At 33.7% G+C, this 19252-nt stretch overlaps 1 protein-coding gene across 1 annotated transcript in view; it reads left to right on the top strand.

The window, feature by feature from the left end:
* Nucleotides 1-19252, top strand: part of LOC145662484 (uncharacterized) — a 534791-nt gene that overhangs the window by 29667 nt on the left and 485872 nt on the right. The window contains exons 6-7 of the mRNA XM_081728093.1: nucleotides 11940-11966; nucleotides 17422-17457. The gene's annotated coding sequence lies outside the window, so the exon portion shown is untranslated. The remainder of the gene's footprint in view (nucleotides 1-11939; nucleotides 11967-17421; nucleotides 17458-19252) is intronic.

Below are 19252 nucleotides of genomic sequence, written 5' to 3'. Positions count from 1 at the left end.
AAAATTTTTAGTTTATCGTAACTTTCTTTATACTTGTTCGAAATACGATTTATAGTGACGCTAGTATTAGGTATAGAATTTCATTACATATAACATACCTGTCCTTCTCCCCTGTGTTATTATTGTTGTAGAAATCTTCGAAATTTTGTTCCTCTCGTTTATATTGTAGCTTCTTTAGTTTGCAACACTGCATGGTATACGTTATATCACAAACTTCCTTTCCTATTATTCGTAGATTTTACTTATGCAATAACCTGAAGTAGTGTCATTGAAAAAAAATATGATTTGCAACGCTGTTATCTTTGAGGTATAACAGGATACACAAAAAAAACACTATCGAAGTTGCATTCTAAAAATATAAATGCTTTTGTCCATTAATTTAAATGGTATATGGGGGCATGAAACATGTCGTCCACCATATATATATAAACATTGGATGTCCTCTCATAAAATATTGAGAGAAATATATGTTGTAATTGTTTAAGACGCACTTTTTAATATTTCTATATCGAAACAAAGTAAACGATTTTAATATTAGCTCCTCTGAATAATAGTAATTGATACCTCAACTTTTTTACTGTTTTCAATGTATTTACATTATATAATGACAGATGGCGCAATTGTATCTACCAAACGCAGTTGCCAATTAGGCTAAATTTGCTATCTATTGAAAAGCAGCAAGATTTAGTGGAGTGAACTAGAAATCACAACAATATATTTCGGAAAGATTAAGAATGTGCTTTGAAGAAGATTGAAATGACAAGCGGGCATAGCTCATATCATTGTATTCAGAGACTTTAAGATGACCTGTTTGTCAAAATGAAAGAATTACTTCACAGGAACCGGTACTATTCTTGTACGATATTGTAACCCGTGTCGGACATCGACAAAGATTGATGCACTGACGGTGTACGACACTTTCCACACTTGTGGCGAAACGTAATAAAGATGGGAGGCGATTATATTGAATGAAAATAACAGATGTTATTATGTGTATAAAGCCGGGTACAAATTATAGTCATGTTGTCATTGCTTTTAAGCAGTTATTATAATTAGAATAATCAACTATTTGCAATATAGTCCCTGATATTTTTTATGTTTGCCTAATCAACTGGAATTTACAAAGTTGAATCATATTCCTTATAGGTGCATTCCTCTACTCTTATTCATAAACATCTACTGCTTTTTTAAATCTCACTACTTCAGTAACAGATTCCAGCTACTAATGCAAATATTCATATCTAGGAAAATGTTAAAATCTTCTCTTTGTTCCGTATGGATTCACAGTTGCAGCTTGTTCTACGTTTATTATGAGGGATTAATCACATTCTCCCAAAATAAATTTCAGATGGAAGTAAGATTTAAGACAGCTGGGAAACTGAAAACATGTTTGGCTGTCTTGTCAAACTCCTAACCAAAGGGTCCATAGGTACCTTTGAGTTTGCGATCTGAAGAAAACGCAACTCACTGCTATTCGTTAGACACGGAAGAACTTGTGAACCTAATTCCTCACGACATTAAGTTCTTCGTAGACCCGGCATTTTTGTCAAATTTATCCTATGTTACTGTTATTCAATGTAACATTGCAATTAATACATTTAGTATGTGATTAGTCGATGCTGGTCATTTCTTTCCAGTGAATTCATTATCAGCCAACACAGTTATCTACATTAGAAGCAGATTGATACTTCCGCCTGTGTCTTACTGAATGTAGTGAACTTCTTTCTGGATGTACTAACGGGTTTCCTTTAGGAAAAGCATATTATTTTCATTGCATTACGATTTGTTCATTGTATATTTCTTGTGCTTATGTATCAGGCGATTTGAGTCGTCATATCAACATGATCAACGTACTCAACTTACTAATGTTGCATATGTGAATGCATATTAGTCTTCATATTTTTAGATCATTGTCAACTGTGGTTCCTTTCGGAGCTAGTATCCTGTTTTTGGCAGCCTTACAATGCTATCGTAATTTTTAATGTAGATTAAAATATTTAGTTAGTATTACCTGCCAAATTCAATCACATTAAATCATCTTAATCGCTGATTTAATCATGCCCTCTTCTCGATCCGTTTTCTGCGCGTAAACATCAGTGTGTGTACTTCTACCGCAAACGATCTTTCCTTATAGAGCTGTACGTGGTTGCGGGTCTCTCGATTATTGATATAATCTGGTTACTTCCTTGAAATTTGAAGAATTCATGTATGCATCACATTACTCTGAAGTGTTCCTATCTCCTAGATCTGAAATTGCTTCGTGTTATTTTCAATCCCTAGGGAAATGGAGATCCTGATTCCACAGTCTATACTTGTACCGGTTCACTTTCTACATCATATTTAATTGCCTACTGGCTATTCCTTGACGAATTAAGTAAGCATTGCTAGTAAGCAGGATATTCGGTTACATAAGGATTTTATACACACATACTTTAGTATTACTCTTGTTCTGGGCTTTATTTTGAAGAGAACGAAATATCGTCAGTCTGTCATGTCAAAAAACTTTCGCTGAATTCTGTACCAATTATCTGTGGATTACTTCGAGCGTGATAATGACATATTTTCAAGATATGCAAATCTTCCTTAGCATAAAAATACATGTGACGTTCGTGCTCACTAAAGTCGCCTCGCATAAGAATCCTTGTAACAGTTTCTTTATCTTGTATTCGTTAATATATTCTATCATAGCTTAATATATTCTATATTCGTTAAAATATTATTTTCCACTAGCCTCGAATTTTCTTGTTTTCATTCACAAAATTACAACAAATTCAAGTAATATCTAGAAGAATTCGGAGTTTTACTTGATAAGGCGTAAGCAGTTTACATTGATAGTTAAAAACGAGGGCATGATGTTGGGCCTTTGTCACATGAAAAATCATCTTTATCTTCAGGTTGTATTATCTTTGTTCAGTATTCATCACTGACATACAGCTGATAAGATTGAATTAGCCAATGTCATTCACCGTCATTTTCTTACCTGAAGTTATCCGGAAAGCGAAACTTGTTAGGAAAAGTTTTTAGTAAACATGCTTTCTAAAGAGTGATGAAATGCTATAATCTCATTCAGGGTGAGATAGACCCCTACTATCAGTTACGGTAATGGGTTAGTGTACCTGGTATCTTTAAGCACGATGACTTGCAATTCGTATAAAATGAGTGCAATTACAAAGCACCAATGATTGACTAATTAGATTGTTTCCATTGGAGCGCTCTCTCCCATGTTCTGATCTCAGTAGTTATTTCAACTTGTGCATTGTAATTAGCGATGGAGATAAAAAGCGTATTAAATGTGCTCAAAGAAAAGAGTAAAACATAATTTGTGAACCTTTTAGACATTGTCGAGATGAATTGTTCCTGTTGTATACCACAGAGTCGACTCTGTTACCTCAAAGTTTATCTTTAATGCATGAAGATATTGCCAATAATATATCATCCCTTCTAGTGATCAGCCCATTCCTATAGAATTTCTTGATTATTATGAACACAAAGAAAATTTGATACAACCCAATAACTCTTTCACTTGTCGTGATAATTTCTTAGTAATGAAATAGTAGACATTCTCCTTGTTATTTCTTCATTCTTCTTGTCCTTTTGTTTTTGAGCTTTAAGCCATTCTGCTGACAAGGAAGACATGCACATGTCATCTGAACTTCCGAATCAAACCTAGTCAATTCGATAAACATAACAAAAATATGTTTAAGCAAAAACAAATTAGGCGCAATAGACAAAGGAGTAAGTCCCTGGAACATTAACCTTCTTAGTATAAAGAAGATCGTACTTTATCAGTGAAATAGCTATTGTATCAATACTGTTCATTAGAAAGTGATGCCTTATAGTTTATTCTGTTCAGCAAGAAATAAGTTTTCCAGAGGTATTAGAGCCCGCGATGTACCTGAAAGGGCAAAATTGGGGGAATATCAGGAAATTCCCTTCAAACATCCCACCCATCAACTTTGGCCCCTCTAGAGTGGCCCTGAGGAAAAGCGCACAACCCAAATGTATCTCAAGAAATAATATAGTCATTACGAATGGGTGTACTAAGTTTCGTTTTGATTAACGGAGTAGGAATGTGAAGAAGGACTTTATATAGTACGCTCGGTTCATACCGAACCCAACTTATTACCTGATCTATAAAGAGAACACAATATAAAAGTATAAACGCAGTATATATATATATCCTGATATCAAGATAAGGCTCTTTAACTTGCTATTTAAGAAAGGATCCACTCACGGAATAAGAAATAAATATTTAGGCGTAGAAAACAGTAGTATAGAAAACTGTTTTCTATTTAACAATTTGGTTATCGAAGGTTCTTAGACCATTATATAAAACAATCAAAGTTATATTTAAGCTCGTAGATACATCTCATCGAAATGTTTTCTAAATTTCCTAAATATCACAACAAATATATAAAGATCTTTCCAATAATAGTGTATAAATAGTAGAATTCTGAAGATACTATGGAATGTTCAGAGATTAGAACGATGTTCGAACACAAAAAACTGAATTGTTATCGTAGTTATAAACTTACGTTTGCAAAAACTGAAAATCGTTAGCTGTAGTTCTCATTTACCCACTATCCTATACATGGCGTGGTCTGCCTTGGAACTGACTATTGAGTTCTATTACCCTTTTTGTATTATTATTATTATTATTATTATTATTATTAAAAAAAATATATAGTAAAGAGTAATGTAATGATCTTATAAATAATTAAACACTTACCAAGACAAATATTTAAATGCTGCTTTGTGAACTCCTTGAGTTACTATTATATTCTACCATTATACACAAATAATGTAGTGGTTCACGAATGATGGCTATTATATGAATTTCAATACAAAGCTAAGATTCTGGCTTTAATTTTGAAGAGAGATTTTCCTTTAAATTTTCGTCTTCTGTGTGAAATTAAACATAAGTTTAAAGTATGTAATACATTCACAAAAAAGGCGGGAATATACACTGTATTGGAAATAATAAAAAAATTGTTTATAATTGAAAAAATGTTTGTACAATAATATATTTTATTCTTTACGGTGATAGAATTATTACACAATGATAAAGTTCCACATAAGTACCGCTACTATACACCAGTTTTGTATTAATTGTTGAGATTTTTCACCAGACTTCAGCATATGTTTCAGAGGTGCTACTGCAAGATCTTAGCAGATTCTTTCACAAATTCGGCAATAATTTTTGGTTTTGCACTATAAATCACCCCAAATGGAAAAAGTGGCACCTGGTAGTGATCGAACCAGGTATCATAACATACAAACATTATATCCCATACTCCAATCGATGATAACATTTTTTTCAGTATTTCCTGGTAGTATAGCTGTTCCGTACACAAAAATTCAAATATTCCTTCGGAACAGTACTGGATTAAACCACATTCGCGTGATGCCTGTCGTTGTGCTTTCTGAAGATTTCTAGCTAACATTTTCTGACCCACTTGCACGTTCTGATGTTGAAGGGAAACAACGTCTTTTAACATCTGCTACAGAACCTGTGTCCAATGGCATTTCCTATTTATTTTTACTGATTCTAATAAGTATTATTCTTATTATGTCTAAACAAATAATACTTATTTCTAATTTATATTATTTTTAACGATTTTTTTCTATTTTTCACTATTATGGATATTTTAATATTAAAAGAAAGTTAAATAGTAATAACATATATATGTAAAATTTGAAATTACATTTTGATGTAAAATTATATTATGTTAATATATATACATATATATATATATATAAATATATATATATATATATATATATATATTTACATATATACAGTATAATATATTAAATGTGAACAGGAATTTAAGATAACTGCATACATATATGCCATTCTTGTGCTTTTATAGTGACAAGAAGCTTATCCAAAAATGTAAAATAAATGAAAATGTGACTCAATTTGTATAGCTACCAATTCTTTTATTCTCATATTAGCTCCCCAACAATTCACTTAGTTTTTTCTCATATATGCGTTAACAGAAACTAATGATTAGTAATTATTATAACTAGCAGAAAAGAAATATATGATTTTAATATATTGTGAATATTTAAACACTTGTTAAATAGTATTAATAATGATATATTCTAAATGTAAAAAATTGACATTTAACTAACATTATATTATTTTGGAATCTTTATCTTATGCCTTATTAACATTCAAATTTTAAAAAATACATTTTCTAAAGGAAACATTTGTAAACGAAACATGATAATTGTTAACATGTGTGTAGCAATTTGAATTAATTATATTGACAAAAGACTTATCCAGAAAATCGAGAAATCTCTTACAATTTAGTTTGATTCACATCATTTTCAATTAAGAATGCTCAATACTTACTGTTAGCAAATCACTGTTCTATCAATCTCCCATTTTGCTTAATTTTAATATGTTTTCTGCCATATTATTTTCATATATCATGTAATATTGAATATGTCATTTCTCACCAAAAGCTCCTGTTACTGACAGACCTTTACTGTCAAAGTTGTGATGAGTGAGTCTGAGGTTGCTTGCAAAACTTATTTTTCATACATTTTAGATACAGTTTCCAGTTACTACTATCGTCTTTCATCTTTAAAAATAATATAGATAACTTAAGATTAACAACACGTCTTTTGAGACTGCCATCTCTTTTCACATCACAATTAAAATTAGTTTCGTTTATCACGTGTAACATTTTCTAACTTTTCGACAATTTTAGTGATTTCGCTAAGAAAGTAGCTGTTTTCATATGCAAGCAATTCGTTTCAGTTATAAACAGAGATTGGGTTGTAAAATAAGTGCTTAATTTAACTATTTATTTTAAATAAATATTCATAGTTGTCACACATTAACGGAGTTACTAAATCATTTCACTTTATCAATAATTATGTATACTGTTCTGATCTAAACAACCGAAACAAGCACTTTACTAAACTATTTCTCTGTGACTAGAACTCTATCTTGTATGATTCTACTTCGATTGCTACCTCAATCTATCTGCTGTAGAATTTCCCAGTTACTAAACTATATGCTGTCATAGTATGAACTTATGTGTATACCTGAGTGCATTTTGCAGTAAGAATTCAGCATTCTGCCATTTTTCCTCTTCTATATTATTGACGCGTTCTCTAACGCCAGTTTGGCTTCCATATCATCCATATTAATACTATTTAGTGAACTTTTCCGATATGTTCTATTATCTTCAGTATTAAGCGTATGCTTTACAGAACATACATGAAAAGTAGGGCTAAGTGGCAAAGCTGTTTTAGTATCTATTATCAGCAGCAGCAGGAAGTACGGAGTAATCATTATGTTTCTTTAATATATCACCATAAAAGTTTGATATGTAATATACTTAGGAAGATATAATTACAGCATCAATTCAGTAGTCGAATGAATATATATATATGCAAAAAAGATAACATCAGGTATGAAATAAGTGTGATTAGTCCTTTGGAAAAGTTTCACCGTGTTTATCGTTCAGTGAACTATAACCATAAATTGACTACTTACTCTAAACAGCGAACAATATTTAATTATAGAACGCTGATACTTAAATTTATATTTCCAACCTCAATCGATTTCAAGTGAAATATCTAACTTTCTCTGCTGTCTCTAGAATGAAAGGTTCAATGATGTACTCACAAAAGCCCTCTATAGAAACAGATAATCCTTAGTTCGATCCAGATCCTACTATGTACGAGGTACATATGTTGAATAAGCCGAACTGGTGCGATGTTCTTTATGTATTATTATTTTTTTTACCAGGTCCACGTTAATATCTACGTTTCATGTATGGCGATGGTTTCAGAGGTTTTTTACACATAATAATGATGATGTAAAGTATATTATCTTTCAAATTGAAGATATGTCACAATCTATTCAAGCCCATATTGCGCTATTGAATATATTAATTTGTAAATTATCAATTTTCTCATTACATATATTACCAAACACATAATTCACACATGGCAGACCAATCCAACATCTTATAATATCTCTGAAGAAATTCTCTGTACGTCGAATATATCCCATACACGTCCTGGGGTATAACATGATATTAATATTTGCTTGTAATACAATGCTAATATCCATATCATTGCACTTATATTTCAATAGGATGGACATGTTTTGTAACAATTCCAGAAATTCTTTATTCAAACAATTCCAGAAACACAACATAATAACTCATCAGGCCTTCCCGAGCTGTAAATATTTGGCTATCTTGAATTGGAGAGGATATCCACAGGTTGTTCCATGGTTAAAATAAGGAAGTGGGTAGTGCGAATCCCGTTTTTGATCTGGACAGGTCTCTGAATTTTTGGAATATCCCGCAACTAATCACAATTATTAATTTTAACATTTTCTAATGATTTAATAAATATCTTTATTTCAGCTATAATCCTGTAGAAATTTACCCCTGTATGAAATTCAACTGAAGATCCTCGAAACTTCACAATTTTTAAACAAACAAGGTGATTCCTTAGACATCCAAATGCAAAATTAGATTATACATTGTATCGATAACACTTGACAGATCAATCATAGATATACTTTCTCCGAGTTAAATTATATTAACGTACAGAATCAAATTAGTTTCTCGTAATTTAATACGTTTACAAAATCATACTCTTTTATTAAGTTCAAAACCTAAACATCGAACTCACAACATAGGATATGCAAGCACTGAAAAGTCACTCATCCCAAAGTTTCAGCAACTGCGATTTTCTATGTTATACTGCAGAGATCAACGTTTTCCTCATACCATGGACTTATTAATTTAAGATATGGTTATATTTGCATTCGCTGTAATATGTGAGCAAGAATTATAATATTCAATGATATGAAAATCAACACGTAGCTCCTGTAGTTATTTTAAATGTTGTAAAAATATAGTACGAACTCATGTAGTTCAGGTGATAAGTGAAACGGACGTGTAGGATTCATGTTTATGTATTTATTAATGACTTTAAACTGCTATCCAACAATGGACTTAAGCATTGTTACTAACAATATACTAACAGAACGTGACAAAAAATCTCACAAAAGGAACAAGAATGTATGATGAGGCAATCAATATTTAGAAATTATTTAAAACAAAAATTCCAGCAACTAAATAAAGAAGGCTGGTGCGTTTATGTCGGACCAATCTTGAAGTCTACTCACCTTACAAAAGCCCTTTCCCATTACCACCAATATTGATCTATTCAATACCCTTATTTGCCCTCTTTCTGAACATCGAAGTTTGCATTCTAGCGCACTTCGGAAAAGCAAAAAGAAATCTGATCGCACTCCAAACTGGAAGCTTTCCGGAGAACAGCAAGTAATTATGGTCTAGGTCAAAACCCCCACACTTAAGAAATGTCAAAACGCCCACACGATCGGTCATGACACTAACACAAATGGACAAATCCCCCAAACGCACGGACGGTCAAAACCCCCACAGCCAAAACTCCCACACTCAAGAAATGTCAAAACGCCCACAAAATCGGTCAAAACTCCCACACAAATGGGCAAAACTCCCACACATAGTAACGGTCTGAATCCCCACATAAATGGACAAAACCCCCACACAAATGGACAAAACTCCCACATCCAGAAATTGTCACAACTGCCACACAAATGGACAAAAAACCCACACAATCGGACAAATCCCCCACACTCTGAAATTATCGTGATTGCACGTTATTTACGTTCTGCACGTTGCGGCACTTTACGACGCCCACTTTAGTGTTTCTGTCATTACAAAACAGCGCAAGAAGAATAGTTGCAACATCAGTTTAAGTGGAATAAAAAATTTATTAAAAAGTACAAGGGTAAGACATACAAGCAGGATCATTTCAAAGTGTACGAGATTTGACCGATTGAGTGGGGGTTTTGTCCATTTGTGTGGCAGTTGTGACAATTTCTGCATGTGGGGGTTTTGTCCATTTTTGTGGCAGTTGTCACAATTTCTGCATGTGGGAGTTTTGTCCATTTGTGTGGGGGGTTTGTCCATTTATGTGGGGATTGTGACCCTTGCTATAGGTGGCTGTTTTGTCCATTTGTGTTGGAGTTATGACCGTTGGAGGTTATGACCGATTACCAGTGTGGGGGTTTTGGCTGTGGAGGTTATGACCGTTCGTGTATTTGGGAGATTTGTCCATTTGTGTGGGGGTTATGCCCGATCGTGTGGGCGTTTTGACATTTCTTGAGTGTGGAGGTTTGGCTGTGGGGGTTATGACTGTTCGTATGTTTGGGAGATTTGTCCATTTGTGTGGGGGTTATGACCGTTTGTGTGGGCGTTTTGACATTTCTTGAGTGTGGGTGTTTTGGCTGTGGGGGTTTTGACCCGTTCCCAATTGAGAGCCCCAAGAATAGGTTCCATCTACAGTGTCAACTCTCCATTGGTTCAAAAACACTTATCTGGTTTTAACTTTTATTGTTATATACCGTAAACGGTAATAGATAGATAGAAGCGATTTATTGCAAACACTTTAGCGTGTTATGTCAACATAATATAACTATTCACAAAATTCTATCAAAATTAGAAATTGTTTACATTTACTATTATTTACGCTTTCAATATAGAAGTACGTAAAGCAAAATCAGTAAGAGATATCGTTATGATACTACTGATACTTATACTAGTAAAAACTAAGAGAAATCGTTATGCCGTTTTTCTCGATCGACGAAGTATTCCAAGAAAGTTTTATATCTTCTTCCTTGATCTTTATTCACATCAGAAATGGTTTAAATTAACGATTACAACTTTCACCTTTTATCTTCACAGTACAATATTGGAAATAGCAACAAATGGTTCTTTTAAAATTGATTCAGGGTCTACAGAGGAAATATCATTGCAATCTGTAATACTCCACAATTGCGAAGGTGGTTGAAGTTTACTATTTTTCAGTTTATAAGTAATACGCTTTTCCATAGAGCAAAATACGGCGATAGATATCTAGAAGCACTGTTTTACAATGAATACAGCGTTCCAAGATTACTCGTAGTTTCCACCTTCTTTGTGAACCCTCTGTTTTAACTGAAAGTGCTCAAATTAACCATTTCCGGTTTTAACACATACGACCATAAAACAATAATTTTAGTAGATAGCGACAAGCAATTTTCTGCATTCGATTCAGGGTTTTAAGAGAATATGTCATCATAAACACTTCTGAAACCGGAAATGCTTGAAATTTACTATTACGTCTGTTGAATACTTATGTTTTTAGAGCTACATCTATAAAATATATCGAAAATTTCTGCAATGCTGCGTCCTGAGAATATTTAATCTCTTTCCTTATCCCTTTGTTCAACCCGGAAGGGGTTCTAAGTGACCATTGCTGGTTTCAGTCCTTATCGCCGTAGAACAAAAACGATATCTTTTTCATACCCATGCAGCATCAGGAGAACAGGTTCTATCTTTGATCTTATGAAATGTGTTGCTACCAGGAGTTATATTTATACTACTTGTTGTACTTGACGTTTGAGTATTGAATATGTATAGATTTGAACTCTATCGTAGTTTTGCACTGCGAAATTAAATTATATTGTCTCTCTATTAACTTTACGTGGGAAAACTGTATTACTACTCTCGGTTTCAGTACTGACCACCATAGACGAAAGCATGGTAATAGTTAACGAGAAGCATGAATTCAGAATTTTGGGAATAGATTATCTCCAAGTTGTATCTTCTGCTAGAAATTTTCTACCACTTCCAATTTCAATAGTGATCCCCATAGAGCAAAAATGATAATAGATAACAAAATATGATTTTTTATATGAATCTTGGATTGCAGATTGTCATCATAATAAAGAAAACGATAATATACAGTTTAGTTATATAAGACAACTAACGAAGGAAAAGATTTATAAAATATACAGGAAATTTTATAGTAAAATCTTAAGTTCGTACATTACAATGAAATATGTTATGTCATCTGTTTATTTCCAGGGACGAAGAGGATTTTTGGACGGACTTGTAAGTTAGCGACTATGTACTTTTCACACCAATCTACTTTATCCGTTCTAAGGTGCATTTATCGTTTAGTTGTCTCCGTCTAAATGATAATTCACAAAAATAGCCTTAAATGAAAGAAAATACTATGAGAAACCAAGGTCAAGTAATCAACCTATCCATGGAAATGAAGCAATATGCTTGTAGATATTGTAATGAAGAGTTGAATTATTTCCAAAATGTATTATATAAGTTAATATTACATAAAACCAATTTACGATAAAGTAAGTTTACCATGCTCACATATTCGTATATCATTCGAACTTGAAATATGCTGTGCACGAAATGAATACGTTTATGTGTAAGATGACTCGTTAGGTTAGGTAGAAACATGGCTAGATAATTTTAAGTACTTCAACAAGTATGGATATTCCAACATTTAATATGTACTGAAATGCTTATAATCAGAACAGCTGCATACTAGACAATATGGTTCATATCCAATGAAGAGAATGACTGTTGTTGGTGGTAAGGGGAAAAAATAACAATACACATCATATTTCATGAAATGAAATAAAATGTTTGAGTTTTATGTCCCACGATTATTTCAGCTGGCGAAAGGACATGGTGATAATGAAAATGAATGAATGAATGAAAGGAAGTGAGGGAAAACGGGAGAACCCGTGGAAACCCAATCATACAGCGTTTGTCCAACACAAAATTTAGTTGACGCGATATGGATCAAAAAGCAACTCCTTGCACTAGAGATAAAAGCTCCACCACTGAGTCACTGTGGCCCACATCATATTTCAGAAACCTAATGTAACAGCTAAGTACAGAATTATCAACGGCAAAATAGCATTACACAATTTAATAAGAAAAATTAAGAACATTAGTAGTAAGAGTGCCAAATTAACCAATCTGTTGTCTAAAAACTAAAAAGACAGATTATCAAAAAATATCTGTCAAAGCACACATAAAACTGTTCAAACTCCTAAATAAAAGTATCAAGTGGCAGGTATACCAATTGTCTCAACAACAAACAATTAATACGATAAATCTCTCTAGAAGTCGCTAAAAATACTAAACGGTCAGGTTGGAGAAATTCTCCAACGGTCGGAACGAAGAAAAAAGATTCCATGTCCACCAGTAATACAAAATATCGAAAGCACTTACTCGGTAGAACTACATTCAAACAACAAAAAAAACTACTCAATTACTAGGATATCCTGAACGCTCAAAAAGTATTAAAAGCTCAAAACGAAATGCGGGAAAACAAAAAATAATCACGAATTATAAAATGAAAATGATATTTTCTATTTTCCTAGAATTTACATAGAAGAGTTAATTGGACATATAATCACTTTTCAGTAGGTAAATCAATCACAATATCTACGGTAAGAGCAGGAAATCGTCAGAATACGAATGGAATGGGCTCTTACTACCCAGCCTATCAAGTGTTTGCAGTTCAGTAATTTACTTACTATTGCCCTCAAGAGAATGCAGAAATATCCAATCTGGGTGTGAATATTGCTAATTGTGCTATTATACCTTTCTTGTATACGTGTGTAAAACAACTAATCGTAAGTATAAAATGAAAATACAATTGAAAATTGAACTAAAACTATAACAATCAAACACACAACAAACGAAAATACTAAACATCAAATTTGAATTCTGTTTGTCTCTATGTTGCTTCAATACCACACAGTGAGAAAATAAATACGCACTAAAAACTTACACCGAAAAATATTTCCTGTACCACATAATAAAATAAACATTATTAATTACATACTCCTATCTAATCACACGAGCATTTATATTTAATGGATTTTTGTATTTAATTCGAGAGAAAATACATATCTTTTGTCCATACTGCAAACCAAATACACGTCTTTTGCTATATAGTCACATCGTGAATGATTAACGTGAGAATAAACTTCAATGGGGAAGTATCTTGTGTTCAAACAAGAAGTAAAGTCCTGTTCAGCTTTTGTCATATCAGATTAGATTTTAGGAGTTACAAAATGTTTAAATGATGTCTTGTGCCGTTTATTTTGAAAATCAACAAATGCACTGTTAGCTGTCAATTAAACTTACAGCATGGTCATAGGCATTAAAAAAACACACTTTACAAATTTACGTACTGGGAAATGAAGGGATTTCACAAGGAAGGGAGATATTTCAACCCAGTTTTTCAGATAAGGATCGGTCGAAATGTGATTGTGTTGATGAAGCTAAGAGCATGCAATACACATTCGTTTGAGCCGATCAGATAATGAAATTTTACTCCGCGATGTTATGCATTATATGCTGTGATGAGTGTTTTGTATAATTTTCATTAACTACAATTCTCAGAATATGTAATCAGTACTAGTTACTCATGAAAATAATATTCTTACTACACAGTCTTTTGCACTAGATGGATATATGCAATGTGCAATAACACTGAAGGAAAAATAATGTAACGCTAGTGGCGCATGAACTAGGGGTGCAAGAAGCACTTTCCCAACCCTCGTGTAGAACATAATTTAACAAGGATCTCCATCTGAACAAATGGAAATCTATAGTAAGTGTTCAGCCACTCAAACGAAAACATTTGTGGCAATACAAAGATCGGTTATCCATTTTGAACTGTTTACTTGTACCACAAATTCAGTTTTTTGTAGTTTCAACGATCATATTGACAAAAAGCTTGTTTGAGAATCTAGGCCAACAGAACCAAATAATTTGCTGAAATTACGGTATTTATGGTAGTAGTATAATCAGTAGTAGTAGTATTAGCATTAGTAGTAGTAGTAGTAATAGTACTACTGTTATTCTTGTTATTCTATAATTACCAAAGCTTACTGGTAATTCTGAAGTTATTTTCATGTGTGCAGATTAAGGAGATGCTGTATCATAAAACCCTATATTGATCAATGCCTTTTTAGAATCACTCTAAAGAGAAAGAATTCTTGAAAATATTAACATTTTTAGGACGATGAACCTGTGTAATTTCTGAAACAAATTATAGGCTATATCATTGTTATAGGACTGTGGTATCAGACTAGTAGAGTTTAGGCCTGACATTATAAATTTTTAGTGGTGAAACTCTATGTCAGGCTTCCTTACTTTTCTAGTCTTTCTTTAGTTCCATTGAGTGTATACTAGGATACTACCTTGTAATTTATTCCTGCCAAATCCTTTCCATACTATTTTTCTTTCCTTCTTTAGTTGGCCTGTCTGAGCGTTTGATGCATAAAGGATAAGGCTTGTCACTTGTACTCCTGTTGCTCAGTAGCCACAATATGAAAACGTAAATAGCAATATGAGTGTAGGTGGAGATTCATTCGTTTTGTACCTAAAACCGCTTGTCATTTTTCTGCTTTGCTCACCGACGCCAACAGGTACGAAATGCCGAGTAATGGAAATGAAGACAAATAGTGTAATATTTGGTAGTGAAAAGTAAAGAGTAATAGTTCTACTTGGTGTTATTCTTGTCTAGAACATAAGCTACCTACGATGCCATTCAAAGCGTTTCTTTTGGACTAGATAGAACATCAGTCAAAATTTGCCCTTTACTATTAAACTCGCAGATATTTTCAGAATATAGAAAATTGCATCTCTAACAGTGACAATGGCTTACAATCACGTAATTTTAAATCATCAATCCACCCTAAACTTCCCTTAGTCCTCCACGTTCAAATGGTCTCTCTAGAGACACCGAGGAACAATTAGACAATCATTATACTTGGAATAACTTGCAACAACAAAGGCAGGCTGCCCTGCACCCCACTGGTTCATCACAAACTAATGACCGAAATGGCAGCTCATTAAAGCACAAAGGCTGCACGAAATAAGGCGCATACATACATTATTACTTAACTTTACTCCCCGAGTCATGTTAAGCTTGAACTCTTTCGCATCCTATATTTGAAAACAAAATGAATTTAAAGTAATACAAATCTGTTTGAAGTAAATCGTTGTAAAAACTTCACATTAGCAATTCATTCTTCTTAGTATAATACTTTATGTGAATTTCAATATCTTATGAAAAAGTACAAGGGTGAGTCAAAAAGTAAGGTGAATTGTTGCTTTACAGAAAAGCGTAGAGAGATACGATGATGAAGCTTTACTATGTTTGAAGTATGGTATGACACTATGATTTGAAGAAGGAACCGTAGTTGTCTAAACATTTATTTCAACGTGGCACCAAATCATTCATGTCCTGTTCAAAGAAATGTGGTTCCAGATTTCCTAACCAGGTACGTGTAGCCTGTTGTGCCTCTGTCAGTGTCTGGGAACGTTGCCCACGGAGATGTTGTTTCAGGGGGCCGAACAAATGGTAATCCGACGGGGCTAAATCAGGGCTATACGGAGGGTGATCGCGAATTTCCCACTTGAACCCGCGGAGGTGTGTACGGGTCCGTTCGGCTGTATGTAGACGTGCATTTTCATGCAGTATCAACACGCCCTCTCGGAGTGCCCTCCGCCGTTTCTGCTGTATGGCTGCCTTCAGCCTGTCCAGGGGTTTGGCAGTAGGTGTCTGCATTAATGTTCGTACCCTTTTCAGGAAATGTAACATGAATAACACCGACACGGTCCCAAAAGACAGTAGCCATTGTTTTCCGGGCAGAGGCTATTGTCTTGCATTTCTTGGCCTGTGGTGACGATGGATGTTTCCATGTCATGCTCTGACATTTGGATTCAGGTGTCCATAGAGGTATCGGAGTTTCATCGCCCGTTATGATACGATGAAGGAATGAATTTCGTTCGTCGGCATAACGTGTGAGGTTGCTCAGGGAAATGCCCATTCGCTGTTTTTTGTGTTCGTTACTCAGAAGCTTGGGTACCCAGCGCGCACACACATTTGTGAAGCCCAGTTGGTCATGGACGATACCGCTTACAAAACCATAAGATATATTCAATTCATTGGCAATGTCCTGCAACCGCACTCTTCTGTCTTCACGAATCATGGTATCGAAGACAGCTACATTTGTGTCGGTGATGGACGTTGATGGTCTGCCTCTTCTGCCATCATCTGTGATAGTACTCCTACTACTTGCAAATGCGTTACACCATACGTACACTTGTTTCAGCGACGTAACACTATCTCCATAGACCTTCACCAATTCTCGATGAATATCACATGGTTTTGTTCCCTTCGCCCAGAAAAAACGAACGACACCACGCACTTCCTCCTTGGTGTAATGTTCCAGTCGTTGCGCCATCTTTGAGTTGCTCACAGCACCAGACGAGTGGACATAGAATGGTGTACAAGCTGTCACACTTCTATTGCCAGATTACCTGTAAAATGGAGAAGAATTAATTAGCTACACACAATACTATGGGTTTGACAGGCAATTTCACCTTACTTCTTGATTTATCCTTGTAGATAATGTTAGTACACTTATAAACAAGTGAAATACTCCAAAAAAATTAGTAATACATTTATAACATATTTCATTCATAATTCTTGTATGATATTTTGTTTCAGGCCAGTACAGCTCAGAAACTGATTCAAGGTGTACTCGTGAGTGTCAATATATTCTTCTAATTTACTTATGCATAATATTATGGTTAAAGCTCTGAAATAATATATAATAGCCTATGGTTTGAAATTCAGTCTTTATGTGCAGAAAACATTAAACTGTACCAGAATCCCAGAAACGTATAGTTGTAAACGTGTAATTATATGTTTCTTATATTATATTACTATATTATATTGTATTATGTTTATCATATAATATGTTTAAATAACTGCATTTAGTCATTTGTAAAAAGCAATTAAGCAAACTACATTAATACAACGAAAATCATTTGAAGTTTGATACACAAAACAAAATACTCTATATGTAATGCATTTTCCGCTTTATGGTATTCGGTTAAAAATATAAACTAAAACTCTGATATATTGGCATTATATTCCCAATCCAAAAATCATATCTATGAGAAGACTCTGTAGCATCTAACCAAAGTCAGCTACTCTCTTAGCCACCAGTACAGTGATTTAAAAATTTTAACCTCTTTATACCGTAATAATTACATTTACAGTTAATCCCTAGATCCTATCTCTGAACACATTGTCCCTTTAAACTTATTATCTAAGCTTTGAGACATTCTTAATAACTAGTTGGAACACTCTTTTTACAATCGTAAAACTGAAATCTAAAATAGAAATATGAAAACAAATTGCAAATTTAATACTTGTTTCAAACACTCTTACCCTTTATTTTTCTTTTGAACATTTGTATGGTTATTCCTTCAAAATCGTCCCGGAAAAATCCTCAAGCTTCTTACATGTTTTTCTGTCATTTTCTTTTTTCCCTTTCTCTCGAATACCTGATTCAGAGCTATTTCGCTCATTTCTGGAACCTCATATCATAATATTTAAATATACTATTTTTGAATTATTTTAACTTCTTCCAGAAAATCTTTGCTATCGAAATTACTCTTTCAGAAATCTTCTTAGAGTGATAAGCAATCTAACGTGTATGTTTCTTTGTTCAATTGCAATTTGTTCATTTCCATAGGATACTTCTATTCCTCCATACTATCTCGAACTACTAGTTAATGTTCAACACGCTCGTGCATAAACTGCCATAATTCCTTCTCATAACTGTGAACAGAAGATTCAAGTTCATTGCTTCTAATGTAATGCAGCGATTCCTTTCTTTGGCGTTTCCCATTGCAGCATTTCTTCTTTTCTTCAACTGGTGTCTATTGCATTTCATCCAGACAACATGAATACTCAGAATTTCTTTAAACATTAACTTCTGCCGTAGAAGAATGTACGTTGTCTTCATAAACTAAAATGTGTCCAATATTCAAACATCAACAAAGCCTTGAAATCTGTGTATACTCTATGGTATTAACACACTTCCCCTCTGCGATCATTCCTCGGCCCCAGATTCGGGTCGGCACCACTTCAATCTGATATTTTTTTTTCATTTTTACAGGCAGGTGCAAAAGGGTTCAAGCTCAAACTCTAAACTATTCATTATCTTTTGCAGAGACAGGTTCACACCATACCTTTTTGTTAAACGTTCTAAACGTTCTTACATTTATCATCTGTTATCTACTTGTGCAAGTTTAGCAGCTCGATTCTTGATTCAAAATACTAACTTGCTCCAATGCACACGAACTCTACTCGCAGAACAAGTCCTGTCTTACCAAGTTTTATTTAAATTGCGCAACAGATTAATTGGCATAATGTCACAAATTATGTCATTTGTTTATCTAAACTACTTTATTGGGAATTACACAATAGTATGTAATCGTAATATTCTTCAGTTAATGGAATTATTATAAAACGCCTTCTATGTGGA

This window comes from Thermobia domestica, chromosome 10 (assembly GCF_964235325.1).
Source record: "Thermobia domestica chromosome 10, izTheDome1.hap1.1, whole genome shotgun sequence".
Lineage (NCBI taxonomy): Eukaryota > Metazoa > Arthropoda > Insecta > Zygentoma > Lepismatidae > Thermobia > Thermobia domestica.
Note: the sequence above shows the minus strand (reverse complement) of the source record. Positions and strands in the feature narration are given on the sequence as shown.